The sequence below is a fragment of the Priapulus caudatus genome, unplaced genomic scaffold, assembly GCF_000485595.1.
Source record: "Priapulus caudatus unplaced genomic scaffold, Priapulus_caudatus-5.0.1 Scaffold1658, whole genome shotgun sequence".
In the NCBI taxonomy this organism is placed as follows: Eukaryota; Metazoa; Priapulida; class Priapulimorpha; order Priapulimorphida; family Priapulidae; genus Priapulus; species Priapulus caudatus.
This window is the reverse complement of record NW_014578719.1, coordinates 23,609-32,961: the sequence shown is the minus strand read 5'-3', so window position 1 is coordinate 32,961 and position 9,353 is coordinate 23,609.

Below are 9,353 nucleotides of genomic sequence, written 5' to 3'. Positions count from 1 at the left end.
AGCTTGACTGAGGTCATTTTTAAAAGCCCGTCATTTTGCCGACGCAAGTATGTCATTAAGGAAACATTAGGAATGTCATGTAGAACTACTATTGGGTCGCTATTTTCCAGCCTCTGTGTTTAAAGCTGCTTTCCCTAGAAATGCACAAATGTATCGTACTCAAAGTAGTGTTATATTGCAAACATTTTTCTGCATGAATATGTTTACTAATTCTATTTGACGATAGTAATTTGTGTTGTAGGATTGTTATTATTTCTCAGTGCTTTAGTTTATTATGAGATTTAAAAAAATGGTTTGTATTGTTGTGCACAAACTACTGATCCTGAACTAAACTAGACTCAGACTCAGACTTCTAGACTGTAGTCGCATTTCTCTCTCGTCAATTTTCCAAGTGATGGGGGGCGCGATAGATTCATTCTAAGATAGTGCACTTTGATTTATGTTTTGTTTGTCCGTGGTTTTATAGCCTGCCCAAGCTGCCCGTGACCAACACCAATGCAGCACCTGACACGCCAACCGCCTTAACTCTCCTGATATTTTTACTATAGTAGGGCCTAGCACTTTCAAATCACTTAATAATATATCACATATTAATTAGCTACAAAAGCATCGAAACATCGTGCATAGTTACCGTATATATCGCTGAGTGTATAAAATTCGTAACTTCTTGCACGAAAGTCATAAAATTCTTCAATCACGCTCTTTCAAAGGTGCAACGACCATTTTGAGACTCGTGACGTCTCGACTGTTTATTCAATATTAAAAATCAATTATTGCTATATTATATATATATAGCAGCGATATTATAAGAGGAGTGAATAATATAGATCTATATTATTATCCTGATTTATGTACATCTATAATAATTCTAATTATTATTCACTCCTGATATTATAACTATTATATATATATATATTATATATATATATATCATATCTAAATCAATATTATGTCTGACAACAGGCCCTGTGAGCAACAAAGCAGCGTCGAGCAAACGCATAATTACAGTCGAGTCATCAAGTGGGGCTTCCAGCTCTGAGCGCCGGCAGAGTCCGGTTGCCGACGGCAACGGGCGTGCCCGACCCACACGTGCCTAATCCTTCTTCCATCTATCCTTCGTTTTTGCTTTATTTGCACGAAGCAGAATTTTGCAAAGATGGAAATCGGGTGCCGGGGTGTCGTTTAAGATGTGGTATGCATTAATTAGTAAGATGGTTAAAAATATAAATTAGCGAACGAAGAACACAGTGGCGATCTGTGGTAGCCGATGATGAGGATGATGATGATGATGATGATTGATGATGATGATGATTGATGATGAGGGATGATGATGATGAGGATTGGATGTGATGATGATGATGATGAGGATGCATGATGATGATGCATTGATGATTGACGATGCATTAATACACCTTGTGCGAATGTTGGTGACATCGCTGCTAGCGAAGGATATGCTTTTTAAGCGTTCGCCGAGTTGACCGGTCGCCCCTCAAACCCATGCGCTACCTGAGAGGATACGTCCATCGTGTCGCCCACTCTCCCGTAGATGGCGCCAGGATGCGAGAATGGTGCTGTCGGCGAGCTGCCTTGTATTTGCCAGCCTCCTCGAGCAATTTTTCTGTAACGATCCATCAATGCATCGTCATGGCGACGTATACTCAAATCCACAGAGGAGCCGACGCAGCACGGCGACATAACAACCGTTTCGCGACGCTATAGATTCGACGAGCTAATAATATAATATAAGCTAATAATATAAGCTAGAGATTTCACTTTCCTAGATTTTTCTCGAATGCGCAGTTATTTATGAAATGCCTTCCTTTAAAGCCCCCCTTCCTCCACCTCCACCTCCTCTGCTTGCCTGCTGCTACTACTGCCCGCCCGCCCGCTACCACTGCTGCCTGCCTGCTGCTGCTAGCGGTACCACGCCTGCTTGCTTGCTGCTGCTGCTTACACACCGGCTGCTTGCTACTGCTGCTGCTTGCTTGCTTACTGTGTGCTGCTGCATTGCCTTACTGTTTGTGCTGCTTGCTGCTGCTGCTGACCGCTGCCTGCCTGCTGCTGCTACTGACCTCCTGCCCTATTACCGGCTGCTGCTATCGCTGCTGCTAGCTGCCGCCGCTACCGCCGCTACCACCGCTGCCCTGCTGATTGCTTTACTACTACTGCTTACTGATGCTGCCTACCTGCCGCTGCCTGCTGCTGCCAGCGGGCGGCATCGCCGCTTACCGTCGCTTACCACCGCTGCTGCCCTGCTACTGCCTGCTGCGCTGCTGCCGCCGGCCCGCTTACCACGCCTGACTGCTGCTGCCCTACGGCCTGCTACCGCTGCTACCACCGCTGCTGCTCGCCTTTGCCGCCCGCTAATGCCGGTTCCGTCTGCTAATGCCAGCTTGCTGCCCACTAATGCCAGTGCTGCCGGCCGCTACGCTGCCTGCTGTTGCTACCGCTGCTGCCGCACATACTTACTTCTGCTTGCTGCCCGCTACTTGCTACTGCTGCTGCTGCCTGATCTACTGCCCTTACTGCGCCTGACTCTGCGGTTACTTAATTACTACTGCTGCTGCTGCTGCATACTGTGAGGACTCAGCATTCATAAGAAGGCACGAAGCTCGAAACCGCGCTTCATATTGGGATGTGCGTTTATTATGCGCCGTGGCCGTCGTCGGGGCCCGCGCCCCCCCCCCCCCGCCCCCCCCTTATCCTCCCCCCCCCCCCGCCCCTCCGGGCAACAGCACGCCTCGGCCGCGCACGCCCGTCTGCCGTGACGCGGACGCCGAGGTACCTCTGCCAGGCCCCTTCTCCGGAGCCGCTGCAGAACTTCCATGCCCTCTCCTGTTGTGCGCGCTTGACTGATGAGTTCCTTCTCGCGGGAGACCGACGCAGGCTCTTCTCGAGCTCAGCGTATGCTATCTTCTCGCACGATCGGAATGTCTTTCAGTGTTTCTGAAGAAGCCCGTCCTTGTATCCGCGCCTGCACACCTGTGCAAAGACAAACCGCGGTCTGACAGCGTGAGTGGCATGTGACAGGTGGGTATGTGACAGGTGGTGATGTGACAGGTGAGTGATGTGACAGGTGAGTGATGGACAGGTGGCGTTGATGTGACAGTGTGGGATGAGTTGTGACAGCTGTGTAGCTGATTTTGACAGTGTGACTTGATGGTGACAGCCTGTGAGTGATGTGACAGACCCCGTGAGCAGTGATTGTGACAGCGCGTGGTGATTGACAGCGTGATGTGATGTAGACAGCGTGAGTGATGGACAGGTGAGTAGGCTTGACAGCCGGTGGTCAGCGTGAGTGGATGTGACAGCGCGTGAGTGATTGTGAAGCTCGCGTGAGTGATTGTGACAGCCTTGTGACTGCATGTGACAGTGTGAGTGATTGTGACAGAGGTGAGGTGATTGTGACAGCCGTGAGTGATGTGACAGGTGCAGTGATTGTGACAGCCTGTGAGCTGATGTGACAGTTTTGAGTGATGGTGAGGTCGCACAGTTTTGAGTGATGTGACAGGTGAGTGATGTGACAGGTGAGTGATGTGACAGGTGAGTGATGTGACAGGTGAGTGATGTGACAGCTGTGCAGCTGATTGTGACAAACTTAGCCCGGCTGTGACAGCTGGCTAGCGGTGCGACGGTATTGCTAGCGGTGTTACGGGCTAGCCGGTGTTACGCGCTAGCGGGGGGTGCGACGGGCTAGCGGGCTGCGCTGATAGCTAGCGGCTGCGCACGAGCTAGCGGCCGTGCGACGGTCCGCTGAGCGCGTGCGACGGCTGCCTCTCGCTAGCGGTTGCTACGGGCTAGCGGTGCGACACGGGCTAGCGCGTGCGACGGCGCTAGCGGCGGTCTGCGACGGCGCTAGCGGGGTGCGGACGGCGCTAGCGGTCGCTGCATGCGACGGCAGTAGCCGGTGCGACGATGCTAGCGGTGCGACGCGAGATAAGCGGTGCGACGCGTGCTGCGGTTGTTACGGGCTAGCGGTGCGATTTCGGGCTTAGCGGTGTTACGGCTAGCGGTTGCGACGATATCGTACGGTGCGACGCGATCGCTAGCGGTATGCGGCACGGCTAGCGGGTGCGACGGCTAGCGGTGCGACGGGTAGCAAAAACGTTGCGACGAGCTAGCTGGTGCGACGGGCCCGCTACGGGTGCGACGGCGCTAGCGGCATCGGGGGCTGCCCGACGGTCGCTTAGCCGGTTGCGACGGTTCCCGCTAGCCGGACGTGCGACGGGCTACGGTGCTGACGGGCTAGCGGCGATGCGACTGGATAGCGCGTGCGACGGGATAGCGCGGTCGCTGCGACGGTGCTAGCGGTGCGACGGGCTAGCGGGCTGCGACGGCGCTAGCGCGGTGCATACGGCGCTAGAGACGGGGCTTGCGACGGGCTAGCGGTTGCGGCGTGTAGCGGATTATTGCCGACGGTTATGCTAGCGGTGTTACGGGACTAGCGGTCGTTACGGTGCTTAGCGGCTGCCCGGACGAGCTAGCCTGCTGGTGCGACGGCTGCTAGCGAATGCGACGGGGTTATTCAGCTAGCGGGTGCGACCGGATAGCGGGGTGCGACCGGCTGCTAGCGGTGCGACGGCGGCTAGCGGTGCGACGGGCTAGCCGGCGGGTGCGACGGGTGCTAGCGGTTTGCGACGGCCCGCTAGCGGTTGCGAACGGGTTCAGTCTCCGCTAGCGGTGCGACGGTGCTAGCGGTGCTACGCCGCTAGCCGGTGCGACGGGCTAGCGGTCGCTTGCGACGGCGCTAGCGGTTGCGACGGTCCGCCGCTAGCGGTGCTACTGGGGCTAGCGGCGCTGTTACGCTGCTAGCCCGGTGCTTACGGTGCTAGCCGGTTGCGACTGGCCTGCTAGCGGTGCGACGGCTGCTAGCGGTGGCACGGCGATAGCGCTGCGACGGGGCTTAGCGGATGCGACGGGCTAGCGGTGGAGGACCGACGGTGGCTAGCCGGCTGCCGACGGGCTAGCGCGCGTTGCGGCACGGCGCTTATGCGGTTGCGCGCTTCGGCTAGCGGCTGCGACGGGCTAGCCCGGATGCGACGGGGCTAGCGTGTGCTGCGACGGGCTAGCGGTCGCCGTACGGGGCTAGCGGACGGCGGTGCGACGGGGCATAGCGCGAGATGCGTACGGGCTAGCGGCTGCGACGCGCTGCTTAGCGCGTGCGACGGGGCCTAGCCGCGTGCGACGGGGCTAGCGGTGCGGACGGGCTAGCGGCTGCGACGACTAGTGGTAACTTCGAAATCACATGTAATGTAAAGCCGCAACAATCACAGGGGTCACTGTGGTAAAATACATGCTGTTTTCTATACAAACTGTTCGCGTGCGTAGTTACGATTAGCACAAGAGCTAGTTTAACGTACCGGCAGACATATTATCAAAATAATAAGGAACCTAGCTGCTTGCATACTTGTTATACGATGTCAGACCTTTCCCAAGTTGATTGAGGAAAATCAGCGGGACATGCCGACTATAGGAATTGCCCACACCCAATCACATGATCTTCTTAATTTCCCCCTTTCGATATAGTCCCTCGGATTTTAAATACTATCATTTAACGAGCCGTTACGAGTTACATACCCAGTTATCATATCAGCTGCAACTTAAGAACTATATTTACAACGTTACTCTCGATTGATGCGTGAAGGTCCATAGCCAGGCGACAACGAGCGCGTCGTCCCTGCCCGAACATACTTGATTCATCTTGCCATCGCCTCCCAAGCTGTCGGCACATTTGTCATTTACGCCGGCACTGCGAATATTCCGGTGATTGTAATGCGACATGAGCATCTTAGAGGGACGTCCGCCGTGCGAATTAGACTCTAGACACCGCCAAACTTACATCAGAAACACGAGCCAACTTTACAGAACAATACCTTCTGTGAGCGTGATTACTGCTACAATAAAACTGCGCATCAATCCTACGTTTGCGACCACGCATCCTCATGTTTTCGCAACATCGTGATGCCTAAAACTATATCTAATCTTGCCCTCCGGGTGCCTAAACAAGGGACTGCGAGGCTCAACAAAACCATCTGCAGTTACGTCTGCTTTTTATATTCATTATATCTTTTAAAACGCCGCTTTCTCTGCAGTATGATGTATCAGGCGCTCTGCAACATCACCATTGCAATAGATTGCCACCACCCCATCCCACAATCTATTCTAGCATTACAGTATGCAGTGGCAGTGCCGTACCGTATGCTAAGCCACAACATCTTAGATCTAGCTAAGACTATATTATATTAGTATGTTTGAAACATGAAAAACACACTGACACCTTAGCGGCCACTGAGTACTAGTCACTAGAAGAACATTTCATTTTCGATCACGAAGCGTTCATTGATTTCATTCAGCCTAGTTTACTCTTGTAGATGTTAACCTAAACTAAAAACACAAATGCTTACATTTCAGATGTTAATAAGTGAAGGACATCTATGAATGCTGCCTCAATGCCACCGTTGTGGAATATAGGTGACAGCTGCAAAGGTCGCAGTCATCAATCACGGCTCAGAAATTTTTCGTTACGTGTGTGATACGTCGTGTGTCATGTTCAATCGGTAGTAAACTAGCGCAGATTAGCAACCATGCATGGTTTACATAGTCTCTTCGAAAGAGATTTCGACGCAGACTTCGCCGGTAAAAACAAATATGGAGGAAGAATTGTCACTTTGCCTTCTCAAGCAAAAGTATGAACGTTTAGCGTTTGGGTTTTTCATCATCGGCGGGCTGCCGAGTTTCCGCCGATCTTCCTCCTGTCATTTGCTGAAATAATACGAGAACTCTCCGCAGATACTTGCCAACAGGTGAGTCTGACGATCGCGTGAGGCGTGCACTTATCGAGAGATATACATTCATACATTATGCAGCTTGCTTATCATACAATGATACATAGGCCGCCATTAGGCGGGCCCTACCTACCATAATCATATTCATACGTCATAAGTCATTAGTACAATAGGCGGCGGGCGCGGTGCTACAGCCGTGCACAGCACTCAGTAGTCACGTGACCACCAGCAGAGCGCCGGGTGAAAACAACACCTGATCGCGTCACTTGCGTCCATAGATTACTGCATAACGATCCAAATTATCCGTCAGTTGGTTTTAGGAAGTTTTAATAAGTTTTTTTCATTAAATTCTTTTCTAATATCATGCCTTACGAGTATATAGGATAGCCTTTCTGTAGTCTTATAATTATGACATTATGCTAATTATGACATTATGAGAGATACATATGCACTATGCAAATAATTAAAATATTTTTTAGGCTATTCTTATTTGTTTGCTTTTGCATTCAGTCTGAACTTAAAATTACCCCAGGTCTTCGTGAAACAAAAACAAAAGTCCAAGCATTACACATTCGGACACACAACACGTACGCACACGCACACGCTACACACAGTGACAAACTGTACACGCACACGCACTCGCCACTCGCCACACACAGTGACACACGCACAGCGCACACGCCCACACACGATAGCACGACGCACACACAACGGACACACAAACACGCACTACGCCACGCACCACGCACGCACACGCCCATCTCGCCCACACACAGTGACAACACTCACACGCACACGCACACGCATACACACACGCCAACACACAACACAAAAGACACACAAACACGCCGCACGGCACACGCACACGCATACACGAGTGGACAAACTCACCGCACACGCACACCATCAGTGACACACAACGCGCGCACACGCATGCGACGCACGCATACGCAACGACGCCACTACGCACACACAGTGACACACGCACATAGCACACGCTACTCGCACACACATGACACACAAACACGCACGCGCGTGGCGGCACACGCCGCACTGCACTACGCATAACACAGTGACACACTCGCACGCCACACACAGTGACACACTCACACGCACGTACGCACACGCACACACAGTGACACACTTACAACGCACACGCATACGCACACAGCACGCACACACATGTGCACACACTCACACGCACACACACATTGCAGTTATAAAATGGTAGTGTTACCTGTCACTGAAATTGATCAGAACAAATAGTGTGAGAATTTTGACGCGACCCAGGTGCGCTACCATTTATCATTTACTCATTTAACATTTAGTGGCAGTTCAGCACTTATGACTTGATCACGCCTCTCTGGGACTTCTTATGCTCATTTTGCGCAGCTTCCAAAAAAATATCTTTTCTTATCTGTGCAATATTATATTGATTGTTGACATACCTACTACACACAATCAGTTTCGGCATTATGCAAGCGAATTAATATAGCTTTTGGTTGGAAATGGGGTATTGCGTGTGTAAGGCTCACGCAAGAACAGGCTTGTTGTTTTACCGCACATGCTTGGTTGCCTTAGGTTAAAGAAAGTCCCGGATTGTGCCAAAAGTTTCCCGGCTGTCCTGCGATGAATCAGCTGACTATTGACATGACGCATATCCGCGTACAAACTAAGTACTGACATCATAGTACATTTGCAATAACAACCGCAGTCACTCACTACATTAATTCGTAAAACTGTCAGTTTGAACGTGGACGGCTTCTCGGCCATCCTTAAAAGAAATTCTATGTTTGCTGTCCCTCCGACCCATGATTTTTTTTAGTGGGTAAGGATTAGGTAGCGTCAGTTTTTTTGTATGTGAGATAATGGTTCTTTTAAGTCGTGTCTCATGTCTGCCACACATGCTTTGTGGCTTTCAGTCCTTAACTATTAAAATGGTTAAAAAAAAATAAAATATCGGAACAAACAATCGCTAAAAAAAAACTTTTGGGTTCGTGGCTTATTTTCGTGGGTCGGGGTCTGGAAGGACAGCAAACATGTAATTTTTTTAAGCGATCGCCTCTCAGTGCTATAAAATGCCGCTATGAAGTGGGCCCTTGGCTACAGTATTATTGAGTGTATACCCTATGAATCGCAGTGCTACTGCTAGGTCCGGCACACATGTCTAGATGTCGGTGTTAACTTTGTATGAACATCTGGTGTTAGCGTTACGCTGCTGCGGGCTTGTGTACTTGTAGACTTACAATGTAGTGTAGGCTTTTTTCACTGTCTGGCATTGATGCACACTGCCATGTATGCTTTAAGCTTAAGCTCTTCTTCTCGTGATGATAGCTCATGAAACTGACAGATATATCCATACTTCGATCTATCAAATTTTTTCTGCTCCTCTAGTAGTCCTTGGACTTTGAGGTTTGAAGACCAGATATACGACCGGTACGACGCGTACGCTCAAAGACCATATTGGTGTACTATCAGCACAAGTCACCCGCACTCAGAACACGTGTTTAGAAAAACAAAAAGGTCCGCAATGACCGAGTTCCAAACGAGAATTGGAAACAATACTCT